Here is a 19,631-nt window from a genome sequence, read left to right as displayed (position 1 = left end):
AGGTCAGCTATTATTTTATTTTCAGGTGAAGTTGTATCTGAAGCTACATTTGTTTGTATTTTAGTTTCTGTTTCTGGTAATCAACGAATAAAAACAATAATTACTAAATATTTTTTTTATGAGTCAAACCAACTTTTCAGGGAGTTTTACATATTATTAGATGATCTCACATTTGCCAATCCGACGCTATAACTTAAACTACTTAACTACTAACAGTTAAACCTACTTTTTTCACTCGTTATAAAGCATAATTGTGCATGGGCTAATCTGACGTCACATAAATCATTTGTACATACGAGTATCTGTTACGTTTTAGCTTCAATGCGAAGCTGAGAAGATATTGGATTTATAATGTGGGTTTTTTTATGTGCTTGTAAACATGATGAATATACTCCTATATTTTTATCGAGTATTCATCAGGCATACCCCTATACAGTTTAAATGCCAGACAATTTTTTTTTTTTTTAATTTGTGTACATAGCTTTTGACTTACCTCTTTTTATAGCAAAGAGAGTACACAAATTACAAACAAAAATTAAAATAAAAAATTCAACTGGAAATAAAACTGCATTTCTGTCTTATAATTTAATTAAATACATTATTATTAAAACAAATTAATTAAAAATGATTTTTTTCTAACCATTATCTAAATTATCCGTTATTTCTTTACCGCCATACCTGGAAAGTAAACGTTCATTTTGATGGCATTTTTTATACAATTATAATACCAAAAATAATATTTTAAAAAATACTTACGAAGCACACGTTGCTAGGCTAAGTAAAAGAAAAATCTTGATGTTCGTCATATTTTGTATCACACAGATAAAATATTCAACTGTTATAATATACTGCTTAACTAGACTGTAAGCATACTGTGTGCTACTACAGTATTCTAAGACAACATGTAGTTATTGTTATTCTACAATTTATTGACTTAGTCTTTTTAAGTATGTTTTACGGTTCGTATACGGAAAGGTGTTATTTATGAGCCTATTTTTTATATTGTCATTTTAAAGCAGAATGAGGTTTCAAATCTCTAATAAAAATTGTAAATATCAGCCAAGTCATAATGTTTGTTATTGTAAAAAACTGTATAAACATTCTATTAGAATTGAGAACTTGCAAAACATAATACAACAGGAAAATAACTTTAAAACCATATTTAAAATCATAAATAACAAAATATGGATTTTAAAATGATTTATGTTAGACAAATAAATCAGTACCTCTGTCCATATTTGTGCATGACTGTATAAATAGTCTGTTTATAAAGATTTCAATTTGGACGAAAATGTATGTCGAGTATAAAAATCGCAACACTAGCACTGTTTACTGATTCATGGTATACCTAGTTTAAAAAAAAAAATTATATCATATAAAATTATATACAGGGCTATCATTTAATCGTGAACCTCTCAATTTCTCATTGGGTTTAATTAATAATTGGATTAATTATTTCATAGATTTTTTGTAAAATGTGAACTCAATTTTCCATGTAAAAAATTTTTTTGAAGTTATTTAAGTTTCAAGTTTAGGACAGGAGGAAATGTATTGTGTGGTATTATTCTTATTTGCGCGCACTTATCACTGAACTTCCTCTCCCATCCTGACTTTTAAACTCTTATAATATAAAAAATATTTGTTGAATCTGCGTATCAACCAGTCAAGATGTTTTGTACTTTTGTACCTACTACCATTGAGTATATATTGTATAGAGAAACGATGTTGACGAATTTACGCTGCGCTTGATATTAGTTTCTGCTCCTACTGATAGAGCGCGTGCAATATTTCAGAAACTAATAAATTATTAAACTGTCAATGTATAAGCCTTTGACGGCTGGTAAGTGGCCACGGGCGTCCACGCGCGTCTACACTAGCCGCTGCGTTAGCCACTAGTAGCCGACGGACGTCGTCCGCCAATGCAGAACAAAGCATCGGCCGGCGGCGGACGCCGAACAGATATGAGACAGTGAGCAGCTGGGGTTAGCATGATGCATATGCATATGCCGCCTGCGCGTTTACCAGTGTGCGAATGTTTGTATTACAACATTGATGCCAAATCGGGTAAAATGAGACGTTGTCATATTGTGATTTCTTTCCAATTTATTAAAAATATTTTTTTTACCTAAACGCCCAATGCACTCGGCTCGACGCGGCCCAGCGTCCGCGGCTTTCTACTAGACGCAACTACGTCACTATAAGCACAATGAGTTATCGATGTGTTTTAAACGCCCTGCAACTATTATATTTTTTTTATCGCAAATTTTGAGCACATTACACGATATTTTCACCTCTTTCATTAAAATTATGGCAAATAAAAATTATGAAACACCAATAAATAAAAATAAATATTTTATAATTTAATCGACAATTTCGTGTTTAACTGATGAACGAGTACTTAATTTTGTTGGTTCGTCGATTAAAAAATGACTTTTTTATGTTAATTATAAAGTTGTAAAAATACGGCCTTTTGAACGATATATTTAGTGTTGATCTTATTTTTTTTCATTTGTATATTTTTTATAGTTTTTTTTAATGAACTGATTGTTGCCCGTTTTTTGTTTAATAACTTCTTTTGACGGTTATAAAGTTCTAGAAGTTTTTTAGTATTAATCGATTTTTTAATTCTTTTACTACAGATTTTGGTCTCTTGACTATATCAAAAAATGTTGCGTTACATTACTGTTCTGTCAAATGAACCATTTTGATTCATTAAAACGTTTTTCATACGCACCCCCCCAGCCCCATGTATTTAAGCTAAATACATTTAAGCATAAAGAACACACAATCTAAGTCCTACTTGTCTTACTCGCTGATTTCTAGCAACTTTTTATCTCTTATTCAATACCCAAAACTCAACCAAATACATTATTTCGCTCGTTTTATACAATTATTTTATCTGCGTGCGTTATTCAACCGTGCTTCACCTCCCTTCCTAAATTTTAAAATGTTATAAATCTTAAACTATTGACTAATATAATAAAATTAACTAATTACTAATTATTGACCAGTCAACATTTTCAGCAATTTATTCTTAAATTTATTAACTATTTACGTTACCTTTAAAATTTTTAAATTTGATAGAACCATTGAGTATATAAATTTATATACTCAATAATAGAATTCTTGAAGAAAATAAAAAAGGTACATTTATATGTAAACACTAATTAGAAATAAGTTAGTTATTATATTTAATTAGTTGTAAATGCTAATTATGATTATGTTATTTTTCGTTAACAGATTAACTAGTTTCTTTTTATAGTACTTCTAAAAAAACTAACTTATCCTAGTAATTATCATTGAGTATATATTGTACAACATGTCAATATATATATACTCGAAGTCTAATTGTATGTAATTACCGGAACTATTATCTTTCGGTATTGCGTTAATGACCAAACGACTTCTATCGGCAGTGGAAAAATCTTTTTAGTCAAAATGGTCCTCGCAAACGTATTGGTTGTGGATTTTCTTAGGTGTTAGATCAGCTAACCTAATGTTCGCTATTTCATAAATAAGTGGAGATTGCTTAATATTGATTAAATTAGGCGGTACATTATCTATGAATGTGCTGTGTGCACTTATACATATTTATTATTATTTATAAAAATAACTAACCCGAACGAATAATCCATTCTTTGCACAACTTTTCGTCATAAGGAAAACGGTACATACGTTTCCCTTTAGTAGTCACGCGACCAGAGAAGCAATTGATAAAAGCACATTTTGCAGGCATTTTAATTTGAATAGTATTAAAAATGCACACAAAATTTAACAAGTAAAATAATAATTATTATTATTTATAGTCGTTTAATATAATTTCTTCAAATACTTGAGAAGCGAATTTAATATATTTCTTCGCGAATTATGATATATTATACAAAATAAAGATAAGAGAATATATTATAGCTGTTACACAGATGGTCAGCGTTCAACGGCAGCGACACGCTGTGAGTAAAAAAAAACGCCTCCGTGTAACTCTATTTCAAGTGGACGTTTATTAGATGTACTACATTGGACATACATAATAAATACATGTGTGTGTGTCTGTGTAATGTATGGATGCACGCGGGTGTGTGGTGTCCGCTGTCCATCAAAGGTCGTTGTCCACCAGCAGACATCGCGGGACAGCGGACACCAGATAGTCGCCTCGTAGTAGCCGCCAGCCGGTAGCTGTATGACATACACACACACTTACATAGTTCATGAGATATCAGTGAGTCAAAATTTAATAAACTGAATTATTGTTACAATATTTATTCTTTCCAAAATTGGCAACCCATTTTGCGTACAACGACGCAAACGCCATTTATTGGCTGCTAGCTTTAGCGGCGCAGTACTGTTTTACTGCAGACCGTTTCTCTATACAATATATACTCAATGCTACTACTTACACCGCAACACTCGCATTGTTTACCGATTTGGTATTATTTGTTTTTGATCCAAGTATACTTCATAAGTTGAAAACAAGCTATATTTTTTTGTACCCAAAACATTTGGCCTTGACGACTGAATTTGCGCAATAAGATAAGATAATATAAGATGGGACAGTCCCTGTCAATTCTTAAAATTAAATAATTATAATTTTTTTAACTTACGCAGGCACGGGTTACAATACCGCCATTCCGTGCTTATTATCTTATATCTATTTATATTACTTACTATAATTAAATCTAAGGGGTACATAATTAAATACATTTTTAGGTATCTAAATTTCTAACTAAATTGACGGCTCCGCGACTACATCACGGAGTTGGTACACAACAGGTTTACGCTTTTTGTACTTGGCAAAACAGTATAAAGTAATATAGTAGAGAGAATTACAATTGTTATCGTGAGAATAGAATGGTTTGTTTGTATCGATTTAAAATTGTGTAAATGGTTAGCTTCATTTTCGATTTCTTTCAACGATTTAAAATGTTTTTCGATTTCTATGAGATATTTATCATTCAGAGGTGCGGGAAATTTGTAATTCTTTAAAATATCTTGTTCGTCCAAGGATAGAGTGAAATTTTTAATGTAACTAACTTCTATCGGTAAATAAAGATCTTGACTTATATTTTTAGTTATGGTTTGAAAATGATTTGATGTGCATACAAATTACATGTTTGATTAAGTGTTACCTGTCCTGTACCATCTAATCTTATAATACGGGGTTCACCATTATTACATTTTATGGTTACGCCTTTATTTTTTGCCAAAAACAACCAAGTGTTAGTTTTGGACAAACGATTGAACATAGCGGATTTTATAGTTATATAGTGGATATTACAAAGTGTTGGTATAATTGGTCGTCCTAATAAGGGTTGAACACTGCAAAAGCTATTAGTAGCTGTATACAGTAAATGAGTATCCGGGCAAAAAAATGAAGAATCTAAGACTTTACAATTTTCGCGTTGGGTTTCCGTTAACTGTATAAAGTATTCATGATTTTTACTGAGAGCTATTACCGAGACAGATGGAGTAATTAAAGAGTATATATCATCTTGTTAGTGAATAGGAAATGAAATAACTTTGAAAGTTGAAAAAACATTATAGTCGATTAAAGGGATACATTAGATGAAAATAAACGTGTCATCTACCATTACCACTGAGATGGTAGAAATATAAATTAATTTGCTTATAGAGAACTCTCCTCTAGTCGGAACGGTAAATTTGAACCAATAGGTTTTAATTTCTCGGAATCGTGTTAAATATTGTTTATGCGATAAAAGAGCTGGATGAATGTGTCCATTTATGGCGGAGTTTACTAGTTGCAACAATCTCTGAACTTGGAATACGTTTTGCGTCAACTGTAGATTAATGACGGCAACTTGTTCTACCAGCATTTCACGTGCGTCGATTTCTGACAGTCTCAATGAGTCTTTCTCGAGACCAGGTTTCTTTGGAACTACGATAATAGGAGCATTCCGTGGAGATTCTGAAGGTTGAATAATGCCATCTCGTTCTAGTTGCTCCATTTGATGAATAATTTCTTGACGATGCGCATAGGAAAGCCTATAAGGCTTAACATTAATAGGTGGAGTGTGTTCTTTTAGACGGATCTCATGTTGAATTGCATTAGTGACTAGGAATGGATCACCTTCCAGATGAAATATATCAACGAAATCACGACAGGTTCGCCATAAACTATCGCGTTCTTCTGCATTCAAATGTTCTGTGTGAATTTTTTTTTGAATCCGTGATAATCGATTAGTAATATTTGTTTGAGGTTCAAAATTTGTGAATTTTAATATTTGTGCTTCATTAAAACTTTCGAATGATAACTCTTCGAGTCTCGGGGGACTTAAGGTGACTGATTGTTCGGCTGAGTTGATTGCGAGTATGATAATTTTTTTTCCCTTTACATTGTTTAATACGTTGCCTAAACGAATTGATCCTTTTTGAATATTTTGTGAATGAATGAGTAAAGAAGAGCCTTCTGGTTCCTTAGTCGAAATCGGTATGAGAGTTTTTGAACGTGGTGGGAGCTGAAGTGACTTGGTGATAGATGCTGAGACTACTGATGTATGATAATCAATTGCTAGTCCATTGTTAACGAGAAAAGGCTTTCCTATTATACTATCATAAGGAACAGGAAAGTCGTCCCGTACTACCTGGAATAATGTGTAAATGCCAAATCGAATTTGAAGAGTTACTAATCAAATAGTATATACCGCAAATTCATATATTCCCTTAAGCTGATAACATTGAGTTTCATCTACGAGTACATCGCCCACATAAGAAACAGGAACCTGGTGGTCTAATGTTTGATGCGGCTGTGGTGCTTCTATTGATTTGTGATTTATATCTACTTATCCGTTGGTCATTGATGTTCTTTCGTATCTCTTTTTGTGATGCCCGAGATGTCTCTTCCTCCAAAGCAATATGACTGTCTCTGCTAATTCTTTTGGGTTTCTTGCTTTACACAAAAATACGAATATCATGTGGAAGTCCCTCTATGAAGGCTGTAAGTATCTGCAATCCTGTAATTTTGCTTATTTCATCTGTACTAGTTAATCCTCCTGTAGACATGGATGTTTCTAGGATGTCGTTGCTCTGCTCTATCGGAATACTGCTGAATTGTCTCTCCTTGTGCTAACCGGAACATAGCTAGTTTAGAATGTAAATGAGCTAAAGTATGTTTCCTTTCTATGGTTGCATTTAATGCATTGACTAAGTCTTTGTATATTTTAATTTCCTTGTATCGAATAGCCCTATATGCTTTGCCTGTTACCTCGTTGTAATTCCCTTTATAAAGTTGCTCATTTACGTCGGATCAATATTTAATATTGCAAAATCACAAGCATTTTGAAATGCGTGATTGGCGTCTACACTCTCTCCATCGAATACCGGAATTACTCGAAGGGCCTGCTCAATAGTCATGTATGATGGTTAAGCCATATTATCTGGTTGAACTTCTTGATTTTCTTCTAATTTCGGTTGTGAAGACTTTGCGCTGAGAATATATTTTACAGTAGGTATTTCGGATGAGCCTGCTTCATTAAAATTAGAGAAAAGATTTTCAGGTAAATCAGATTTTAATAAAGTATTACTACATTGCCCTAGAGAACTGTCGGTTTCCCCGAGTTTACCAGAAGTTGTATTTAAAAGTTTGGAAGAGCTTTGTAGAAGATCATCACCTTTAACCAATAATGTTTTGATAGAGGAATTTCAGCGCAACTTCCGTTGAGCAGGTTCGGGAATTAGAGCTCTATAGGATGGATTGAAATCTGGATCAGCTGATTTTTCGTCAACAGGACTGCTACTCCTACTACTACTACTAGAGTTACTCATAAAATATTTATGGTTTATGCAATAAATATAAATATATGGTTTATAGAATAGATTTTCTGAAAAAATTGTTTTAAATATATATAAATATATACCAACTACTATATAATACCACTATACAACGGTATACAACGATTAAGGGACATGTTGATGAAAACTTAAAAATTTTAATGTGTATAATAATAATTGATAAATATCTTATTCAAATTAGTACTAAAAATTAAGCTTTCTCTTCCCTTAAAAGAAAAACAATTTTTTTTCGAAATGCCAAAAAAGAAAATTTTTTTTTATGCAAGCATACTACTAATAAATAAATATATATATTTTTTTTTTTTAAAAAAACTTACAATATTGTTGCCAAAAAAATACATGTCTGATGATGATGGTTTTCTAAAGATGTTCTGATAGAATTGATTGACTGTTGAATACTTGAATGGCCAGATGATGTGAATAGAAAACACACTGTCAATTGAAATCAAGACGCTCCTTGTTGATTGAACTGCCGTTTAAATTAATTGATAATTTGTTGTTTGAAATAAAGATGCTCTGATATTCGGAATATTACTAATAAACAAGACGGTGATGGCTCAGAAGTAGGTTACTACGGCGGCGCGATAATAGTAGGTCACTACGGCGGCACTTCCTAAACGTACCGGTTTGATATTCGGCGGTGAAAAACGATGGTAGGACGTTCAACGGCGACCGCAGTAGCGCTGAGCGATCAAATTCCGGAGAGGACGATCGAACGGCAGCGGTGACAATTAAAGGTCGACACGAAATTAAACGGCGGATGCACACTTTTCGCACTGTTATATTATTTAAAAAGAAATTGGTTACCTTAATGACAAACAGACACCCCTTTTTTAAGGCCGGAATCCGTGAGTTCGCCCACTGTTATAATGTAACTAATGGGTTAGTGCTGCCACCAGATGATGTGTATGGATAGGCCGGCGCAAAAAGAAGGTGTTTTGCGAAAAAAGATTAACCAATACTTTTATTGAATTAAAATTAAACTGTTGATTTTTATTACTATTAAACTTATACTATTAACACTTGTAAAAGAAACTTAACTTAGAGAGGTTCTGTTATTATCTCATGTTCTGCTATGGTCTACTCTGATTTCCCGACTGACTCACTAACTAACTAGCTAGGCGATTTGCTCGTGTCAACCGACGGGCCCAGGACACCCGACACCAAAGGTTTCGACATAACCACAATGACACTTGTAATCGCCTATTTATATTACTATCAATATAATACTACATGCATTCCAAACTATTATGAAATAGTTATTAAAAAATAAATAGTTATTATGCTACACTACACTTAATTTGTAACATATGTATATGTAAGCCATTATAAGTAGGAGAGACAACAGACACACGGGCACAATTCCAGGGGCTCCTATGCCCAGTTAGTTGACATAAACCATCTTCGGACCTAATTATTTTTTTTAGCTGTAGGCACTGTAACTTTTTTAATACTAGACCAATTCCTTCGAATAGCAACTCTATAAATCGCAAATTTCATCTAGTTGGTACTTTTGGGGGGTAAAAGTTGAAATAGTTTAATTCTTCACAAACGAAAGTTGAAAAAAAAAAAAAACCGTACGAGTTTTTAAGTTAGAACTTTTACTGGCTATAATTTCGAGAAAAAGAGTCGGATCGAGTTGAAATGTATAAGGAATAATTATTTGGTATGCCCGCACACGTCAGTTGTGTCAAACTTAAACTATACCCATTTCCCACCCCCCTAAGGGGGTACAAGTTTTTTTGTTTTTGTGGGTTTTTAGCGGTAATTTTAAAACTTTTGGGTTGAAAATGTGCCAGTAGTTGTAACTCATATGTACCCATCACTTATTAAACGGAAAAAAAATTCGGCACTACAGTTTTTTTTTAATTGCCGGGAAACTGTTTTTTTCGCAGATTTCGTATATTTTAACAAAAACACCTAAAATCTTTAAAAAAAATTGATCAAATCATTAAAAAAATTTTACGTATATCTATGCAGAATGATACTATTAAGTTTTGTACTTAATGACTTTAAGTTAACACAAATTCATTTTTTTTTTTTTTTTACTTAAGTTCTTTCTGGATGATTTATATTGAGAACTGATATTAAATTCGTAATCACCGACCCCGAAAACATATAATTTGACCACTTTTGATGTCTTTTACACAAAAATCCAGAAAAATGTTTTAGCTTCGATGCAAAGCGAGAAGGTATTGGTTTTACTCTGATGTGGGCTTTTTTTTTAGCTGTACGCACTGTAACTTTTTTAATACTAGACCAATTCCTTCGAATAGCAACTCTATAAATCGCAAATTTCATCTAGTTGGTACTTTGGGGGGGTAAAAGTTGAAAAAGTTTAAGTCTTCACAGACGAAAGTTGAAAAAACTCCAGGTACTATTAGCTTGTCTTAATTAATATTAAAAATCTATATATCTTATATATCTATATCTTTATATATATTTATATATTTCTTCGAATGTATGTATAGTCCTTTTATTTTTATTTATAAAGATTCTTTAATTGTTTATACTAAAATGCTCTCCGGCGATAAAATAAAAATAAATAAATAAACAAAACTTGGCATATTACTGTCAATATTTATATTTGTAGAAGAATGTGTAATAATATTTTTTATGGTTATTGTTTAATAAATGTATTATGCTATTCTAGGCGATTCGTCAGTAAACAAGAAACAAGCAGGTAGTGTCTTCAATTTGGTGAAAGAAAATGCTTTTGCTGCTCAAATTATTAGGATGGTATGTGTATTCTTTTGTTCAAAAAATAAATCAAAAATTACCTTTTTTTGAACTTACACCGAGGATTTGTTTTGCAGGTACTCGTATTACCTTATCTATCACCGCACAGGATTGAAAGAATTCCATCAATGGTTGATGGATTTAACGCTATGGCTCTCTATATGCTTCAAGATGAAGATGTGGCCTACCAGTTCAATTCTTTTATTTATCCTGTATCGACTCTGGTTTGTAGATATTGGACCTGATAATATTTCTTTGTTCAGGAGAGACATTAGGACAAATAACTATTTAGAAAGTTACCATTCATTGTTATTGCAAATTATGAAGCCTCATCCTAAAGTATGGGAGTTTATTAGTAAGTTCTTATGTAAGGTCTATTAAAAATAAATTACATTTTCATACAGTTGAATACATATTTTTAATCAATGGTAGAACTGATATTAATCTATTTAATCTTTTTATAGATCAATTGAGGTTTTTAGAAAATAAAGCGAGGTTGAATTTAAGCAAGCTCGGAGCAACCTCAGAGTGAGTAATATCTTAGAATATGATTTAGTCTATGATTTATTTTAATGTAATGAATTAAATTGCAGATCCGTGTTGGTGTTTCAACAAGAACCAGGGAATCCAATACAAGAGCAATTGAAGAATTAATAGAAGAAATGACACATGACTATACAGAAGGACGAATTCAAAGATTTTACGGAGAGCTGGTCATCAAGTCGATGGGTATATAACTCGAGAAATTGGCAATTAACTAGGTAACTTGTAATTTCTTAAAAAATTTATTATAATATGACATTTGTGCAATATTGCACAGGTATATCTGTTTTTATTTTTTTGAGGGGAATTGTGCTGTAACCATACCAAATAAATATTAACCTTCATATTTTGTACAGACTTGAAAGACAGATTTATAGTTAAAGACATAAAAGTTTATTAAATTTATGTAATGTAATGGAATGACATTATGTATTTTCAAACATTGTTTCTGTAAACAAATTTAAAAGTGTAATTATATTAATTGTAAACAATGCTAATCATTTTTAACATTATTAGTGAGTTAACTAATAAATCACCACCCCTTCTGGGGGGGGCAGGGTTAATGTTATTTTCTTGATTTTTCACTTTATATCGGTACTCGGTAGTACTTAAACTTAAAAATATCCTACATAGATTCACAACTAATTCGAACACTGTTAAAAAAGTTATAACGTGCCTTAGTTACAAGATGAAAAATATGTTAATTTTTAGGGTATTTTTCTAGATTTTGAAGGAAAAGGGATACACATATTTTTTTAAATTTAACTTTTAACATTATAAAGTACCTTTCGGCTACGATATTCTCTAATACGATGACTTGGTATCGATTAAGTGATTAAAGAAAAATCGTGGGCTCAAACAAAAAAAAATGGTATATATATTATAAATAGTATATTTTATGTAATACACGTGTATTAAACATGTTTAAATTTTTTTTTAATAATACTGATTTGTCCCTATTGTTACGGAACAACTAATAAGTGATGAATATTTGTTTATAGCAACCGATATAATCTTTTTGTAACTAATTTTCCAGTTTTTTTAAAGTTAAATATGTTGAAAATTGCATGTGCGTGCACCTTCACTGCAGTAGCAGGTTTCTGCTTTGCCTGTCACTGCAGACGAAGAACTGAAGTATGTATTTCACCTCGATAAACTGTCTCCGTTCTCTACTTTACATTAGTACAGTCAATTCTTGAGTATAGGGTGTGGTGTTGCACCCATATCTTGCAAAACACCTGCATAAGTAAATAAATATAAACATGTTCATCACATTAATTGGTTAACTAAATATTAGCATTTATCAATAATAAATTGTGTTCATTATAGGGAGTAGAAGGGGAATGTATGTACTGGAACAATGGGAGGATTGAGGATTGAGGATTGGTGATTAGCCGGAGGATTAGCCGGAGGATTACGCAGGTGGCGATCGGATAATTCACAGCTGTCCTGTACCCCGTCTTGTAGGTGTCTCGGCCGCCGCCCGGAGAATGGCCGCCGCGGGGATGAATGGATGACGGTGTAACAATGAACTCCGCCTCGTTGACCCTAACCTTACCTAACCTAACCCAATCGGCAAATTTTAATGTATTATATTTAAAGAAAAAAATCTTCATTATTTTTATATTATTATTTTTAACAGCTAATTTTTTGATTTTCAACCTAACCTAGCCTAACCTGTTTTAAGCTGTTATAATTTTTAACGATCATTTCTTAATAATATTATTTATGGATAATACATATAAAATATTATATTACTTTTAAATTTTGTTTTAAAACACCGTTTAACTGATGTCATAGAATATGATATTTTATTTAATACAAACCTTAAAAGTAAAAATGGCAAGTTTCCATTAAGTACAATATTTTATCCTTATAACGCATAGAAATCATGCATACACACCTTAAGCTCACAGACAGTTGAAATTATGTAAATATTATGGTCAGATTTTTTTTACAATTCTTACTAACCATAGTGTTATAGAAACGATTAATCCAAACCACACATCCAAGGTTACCGACAAAGTATCTTATATACAACGACAAAAAAAAAAACATGAACACGTAAATCACATATGCATCTACAGTTTACCGTCATGTGGGTTACATGCCTCGACATGATACGATATGTTTAAGGTCAAAGCAGGTGGTTTTTAAACTGTCCAATTCTAATATAATATTATATCGATAATGCACCCTTACAAGAGGGTAAAAACCGTGAACACGCAAAAAACATATAGCATCTACAGTACACCGTCAGATGTGTCTACATGTCTCAACAAGAAACGACAGGATTAAGATCAGAGTAGGCATTTTTAACAGTATTTTTAAGAAATCTCCCTTCCAATAACTAAATGCTACAATTTTAATGATTCTAACCCCCCACATGGTATATTTAACGATTCGTTTGCACTAGTGATGGTCTATGGTGCTAAAACATTCATCGTTTAGTGTTCGAGCTCTGCAGTACAACGTTTAAAAGTGAATCAAAGTTTCCAGTGTCTAGTTTTTTTTTACACTTAAACAAATTACTTTAATTCATACATCATGGATGGATCGATCGCACCAATCTACAAGAAGCAGAAGTACACCTACATTCCACCGACTCCGCCAAATGACCTGATTGGATGCAGCAGTTATACATTGGATTTCAACGATCGGAAATTTATTCAAATTGGGATCGATCCGAAAAAATCATTTAGTGTAATGATTCATATCATTACACCGTCGCGGTATGTGAGCATAACAAGTCACTATATGAAAACTATATATACACTAATGGGTGATATACTATCAAGCGTCATGGAGAAGCCTGAAAATACACAGACTACATTTCTCTCAGACACCAATCTTTCATTAACTAAAATGGTTTATAAGGATGAAAATGTGCTGGTTATTGAATCTCAAGCTGTAAATGGATGTCGCATTCTACTTAACCGTAGAGATTTGATGAAACTGGCTGAACTAGAATATATTGTTCATGAATGTGTTGAAAAACACTTGGCAATTACAACGGAAAACGTGTATCAACAAATCGAAATGATTATAAAATATTACATGGGCTGTTTCTTCCCAACCAAGGAAACAAGCAGAACAGAGTTGTTAAGATGTATCATGGAGGTATCATGTATTACTATAACTTTAGCAATAGAGCCGATGAGTGAACCTAATTATATTAGTGAAATTAAAAGATTTGCTGTTGAAGAATTGGTTGACGTCTGGATGAAGAAAATAACTGACCGAAATGACATACCTAAGGTATTGTACACATTTTTTTTATTTTAAAAATTTTCATATTATTTAATTAATTAATTTTAAATTTTTTTTAAAGGCAATCGATGTAAATGATGGTCCAACTCGATACGATTGGCGTGGTGAAGAAGAATCACAATGCTTCTCCTTTTCAACACAAGCATACGACAACTATAAACACACGGAGAAGTCAACATGGGCACCTCGAAAACTTGAATTTTAAGTGTATACTATACTGTTTAAATATGGTTTTATTGTAATTTACGTTTCAAATAAAAAGTCAACAAAAATTAATTTTAAAATACAAATGTTTTTTATTTTTTTTTATTTAAAATAATCTCTTAACATATAAGGTACATTACACTACATATAGTTACATGAAATAAGTTCATACAATATAAGGTTAAAAACAATTAAATTAATACAAATTATTAAATATAGTTAAAAAAAACGTTACAATTTTCGAACATCACCCGAAAAAGGGTTATAAGTAATAATTTGATCGTGTAGAATCATACAGTACGCTGAGGTATTTGCAGGAAAAGCTTCTAAAGCTTCAAATTCAATTCTTAAATCTGTTGTGCTAACTTTAATGTCATCATCCTGGTGTGTAAGATCAATGACGGCCACAGGCATAAACTTTAAAAAATTATCTTTATTAAGAAGTGGAGCAACGCTATCTCGGTCATAGTAAGATTTTTGAAAATCGGTATATGCTTTATAGAAAAGTGAAAATAATCCTTTAGAATAGTCAGCACGAAAATCTTCATATGGATACACTTGTGTATTTAAATACACTTTTAAATTAAACAGTTTGCAGTGATCAAAAACAGACATGGATGAAGTATAGGTATTTTTACGGTTAGTTTGAAATCCTACAACAATATATCTTGGTTTTTCTAATTTGTTACATGTACGTACAGACCACGAATGACGAGCATTTGTTGGGAGTGTAGGATATTCAGATAGCTCCCAAGTCCTAAATGGAACCTCAATCGATTTTCGACTATCTAATATTTTCATTAGACCGAGTTTTTCTTTATTGTTAACTTTAATTAACGGCATTTTCCATACAATTTTAGAAAGAATTATTTTTGTTCCAGCAAGAGCTGTTTTTTTAGCAGCTTCCTCTTCGAATATCTGTAAAGCGTTCGAATCTGTCGATGCTCTATTCAATATTAATTGATGTGAACAATTCATAATAATTTTTTTATAATCTTCACAAAAACCAAATAAATGACTCAGTGGGATAATTCCGGAAAATTGGTCTTCTTGTGCAAATTTTTCATTATCAAATTTCACACCGTCGAATGCGCTATCTGTTAAAGTATACACGTTTGATTGAGTATACGAACACATCCCTTTAAGAGTAGACGTTATACCTGGATTGCGTACTTTTTGAATTTCAACACCGTTAATTTCATAACGTGCTTCGGAGAACAGATATGCCAACCCATTGTTTATAAAACGAACCGATCCTGTAGCGTTAGAAGGCTTTTGTAGTTTACCTTCAATATAAATATAACTCTCACTTGGAAGAGTATAACTATCTGAATTTTGAACTGCTATACGAATTTCATCGTTGTTTGATAGAGCAGAAGTAGAGAATGGTAAAAACGAGTGAAATTCTTTATCAATAATTTTACACTCATCTACACATCCAGATGACACGTCAAGATAAATATCATCCATAATTAGAGTGCGTTTAACGACCGTAAAAATTTCAAATTAGATTTGCTAAGTTTTTTTCTGTTAATATTTCTAGATTTCTTTAGGTGTTTACGTTTTGTAGTTGTCTTGGTGCGATTCTGTTGTTTAATAGATCGTTTAGAGATTGTCGTCCTATTTATACTAGAAAACTTCAAACCCATTTTTTATATATTCTGTTTAATGTGTAGTCGAACTGTGATTGGTTCACCTCTAAAATCGATCAAATCACCGTCCTGATCAGTTAGCAATATACGCAAATTTGATATAGATGTGGTGATAAGAGGATAGTAAATGAGATGTCGAGGTACTTCTATTATCTTATAACCTGCAGCAACTGTAGGATAGAATTGATGAATAATATGGCTTGAAGTCCCATTATCGAATGAAGATGTTATTAGGTTACACTGTACATTTATACAGTTTACTTTTGTAATGTTAACAATACACTGAGACTCATGTTTCTCATCGGGTTTATATATTATCCCAGTATCAAAACCTAATAAGCTACCTATGCTGTCGACCATAGAAAAATCAATTTTATGGCTGCACTTCATTTCACATTTCAAAGTAACAGTGTTAGCTTTTAATTCAAAATATGTAACTATATCGGATAATAGTGATTTAATTGTTGCTTCTAGACTCACTATTTCATAAGAACCTGTAGGTATGGTTATTAACTGTATGTTAGTAACTGTATCAAGGGCGTTATCACGTACTACTCCAATGCGGTTACATCCAGGTTTGATGTTTGGTATAGAGTTGTTTGTTTGAAGGCTTAAAAGACCTAATTCTGAACTATTAGCAACTTCTATAGGAGGAAAAAATTCACATGTTAATTCAGAAGAATTACTGTTAAGTGTTAAAGTTGTCATGGTTCCGATAAAAATTTTAAACACAAGTGTCCACAGTTATATGTATTATATCGTTGCTGTTTTTCACAATTGTAAATGATTTTACAACTTTTTAAATATTTCTGAACTTCAAGCGGGGGTTCTAACCCAAAGCTATCATAGTAATAAGCGCGGTTAAACTTCTTCCTAAGAGCAACCCAGTGGGAACCTGCGTTAACCGAGAGAGCTAAATTAATAACAAAAGCTTCTTGGCTTCTTGTATGAACAGGCAACGTATCTCTACAACAGGTTCCCCTGTAATGGGGTATTTTTAAAAGACGTGCACATTTATTAATTTCAAAATCAAATAATGCACGTTTGGGTAGCTCTGATATTAGTTTTTTGAATTACTTCCTCGTTTAGTGCTTTTAGGTTTTTTTATTCCTGCCCCTGATGATTTAGGTGCTAGAAATAATCCTTTTCCTATCTTATATTTTCCTTGTCCATAGGGCGTTAAAAACAATCCTTTTCCCAACTTTACAGTTGTATTTTTAGAAGCCCTTAAATCATTAATAGTTTTAACAATATTACTCGCCCCGGAAGCTAAAGATCCAACTGCAGTTAAACCGGCTATCAGAGGTAAAATGGGTAAAAACCCTCCAGATTTAGGAATAGATATTATTCTAGGTACTGATTTATTTTTTTTATTTTTAACCACAACCTTTTTAGCTGCTACTATAGCGATTTTAGCCAATTTAACCATGTTTTTCTCTGTACTCTTTTTAACAGCTTTTTTTGCTGCGGATACAGCTTTTTTATAATGAATCCCCATGCCTAACTTCCGTTTAGCTTTTATAGCAGTAGTTACTAGCCAAGAAGCGGCTTTTTCTTTAAGTCCAACGTCTTTAGATTTAACTAACTCCCAAGCATTATCTTCTAATAATCTATCAGCCTTGTGCCTATCATTCAGAGAGTTACTATTATTGTATGCAATATCATGTTCTCGACAGAGTTCATCTAATTTATTCACACCTCTATCACCCCGTGCAAGCCTTTCTTTTAATTTAGTCCCAGGACCTGCGAATCTAATAAAAACAAAAATATATATTTATTAGTTTTAATCATTATTTTTATTATTTTTATTTTTTTTCAATTACTTATATCCGGGCAAATGTAATTCAAATGGAAGATTATTTATAGCAGTGTTTAGTATACCACCACCTTTGTTGGTGTTGTTCTTTCGACGTGTAGACATCATATGAGCCATTACGTTTTTAACCAGATATATTTATACCGTTATGATTTTTTCACCACAAACTATTAAACTTTCAGTTTTAAACGCGGATCCTCCGGAGATGTATCAGACTAAGTCTAAAAATGGGTATTTATTACCAAATTCCGTACGCGCCTTAATTTTAGCCCCTTCTGGAGGGGGTAAAACCAACTGTGTATACTCTTTACTTACTAACATTAATGGGATTAAGTTTCAAAACATTTATTTATACTCGAAAACTGTAGATCAGCCAAAATATAAAATGTTAAAGGATATTATATCCGGTATTGATGGTATGAAGATGTTTACTTTTAACGAAAGCGATACTGTAATTCCTCCTGAGAAAGCTTTACCTGAAAGCACATTTATTTTTGATGACGTTTTAACAGAAAGTCAAGGTGTTATACGCGCTTATTTTGCTCGCGGTAGACATAACAAGTTGGATTTATTATATTGTGCACAAAGTTATTCATATTTAGATAAAAGAATTCTTCGTGATAATGCAAATTTTCTTGTGGTGTTCAAAATGGATCAGACCAACTTAAAACATATTTACAATGATCATGTAGCTACCGATATGTCATATAATCAATTTAACGAGTTTTGTACAACCTGTTGGAATCGTGAAAAATATAATTTTATAGTTATTAGCAAAGACGATGAGAGAGATAACGGACGGTATAGGCTCAATTTCGATACGTTTGTTACTATATAGAGTACAACTCGTATAACTATTTATTCATTTATCGATCAAACATGGCAGAGGAAAGTTACACTTTATTAAAAGAGTTAATACAGGCTAGAGAAAATATTAAACAAAAATTTAAAGATCTTAAACAAAATAATGCTAGAACCGATCATGTTATAAGGCAAAACCTAAATCCTATAATTGAACCTCTGCAAAAACTAACAGATATAAAATTAACTAAAATTAAATCAAAAGAAAACCTAGTAAATGAATCTATGCAAACAGATACAGAAGCCACCTCATCGACACAAGATCAAAACCCTGATGCGATAGACGTGGAAGACTTTATTAACAAACGCATAAGAACATGGTTAGAGTCTAGTAACTCGGATAAACTTTATGGGCCTATACAACATAAAAATGGTAAAATTACTCTTGGAGACTGCGCGTTAGTGTTTGAGGCTAAAGAAGAATCAGTTTATTTAGATAAAATATCATACCCCTTAACCACAGGTGTTTTGGAGTTATTGTTTTCAAAAAAACCTATGAACTATACTGAGACAGATTTAGGGAACTATAAAAGTATGTTAATAAAATCAAGTGTTCATCTGAATAAAAACAAAACACATATTCGCAAAGGAGGAAAAAAATATAATCTCATTGTTGGTTTATTCGCCAAAGGTGAAGGTCTTACTTTAACGCTAAGAAAAAACGTTAAGAAAGAACTAATTTTTTGGAAAAATCCAAACGATTTGTGTGAACGTTTAAAATTACTATTAGCTTCACAATCAGC

The 19,631-nt window shown here is 32.1% G+C and overlaps 1 protein-coding gene across 1 annotated transcript in view; it reads left to right on the top strand.

Moving 5' to 3' along the window:
* LOC126847703 (uncharacterized) overlaps positions 1 to 19,631 on the top strand; it is a 330,437-nt gene that overhangs the window by 181,457 nt on the left and 129,349 nt on the right. The gene's annotated exons all lie outside the window — the stretch shown is intronic.

Source organism: Adelges cooleyi, unplaced genomic scaffold, assembly GCF_023614345.1.
Source record: "Adelges cooleyi isolate 19-005CV unplaced genomic scaffold, UGA_ACOO_1.1 ACOO_flye_CR_arks_rails_tigmint_CR_PRNA_118, whole genome shotgun sequence".
NCBI lineage: Eukaryota > Metazoa > Arthropoda > Insecta > Hemiptera > Adelgidae > Adelges > Adelges cooleyi.
Note: the sequence above shows the minus strand (reverse complement) of the source record. Positions and strands in the feature narration are given on the sequence as shown.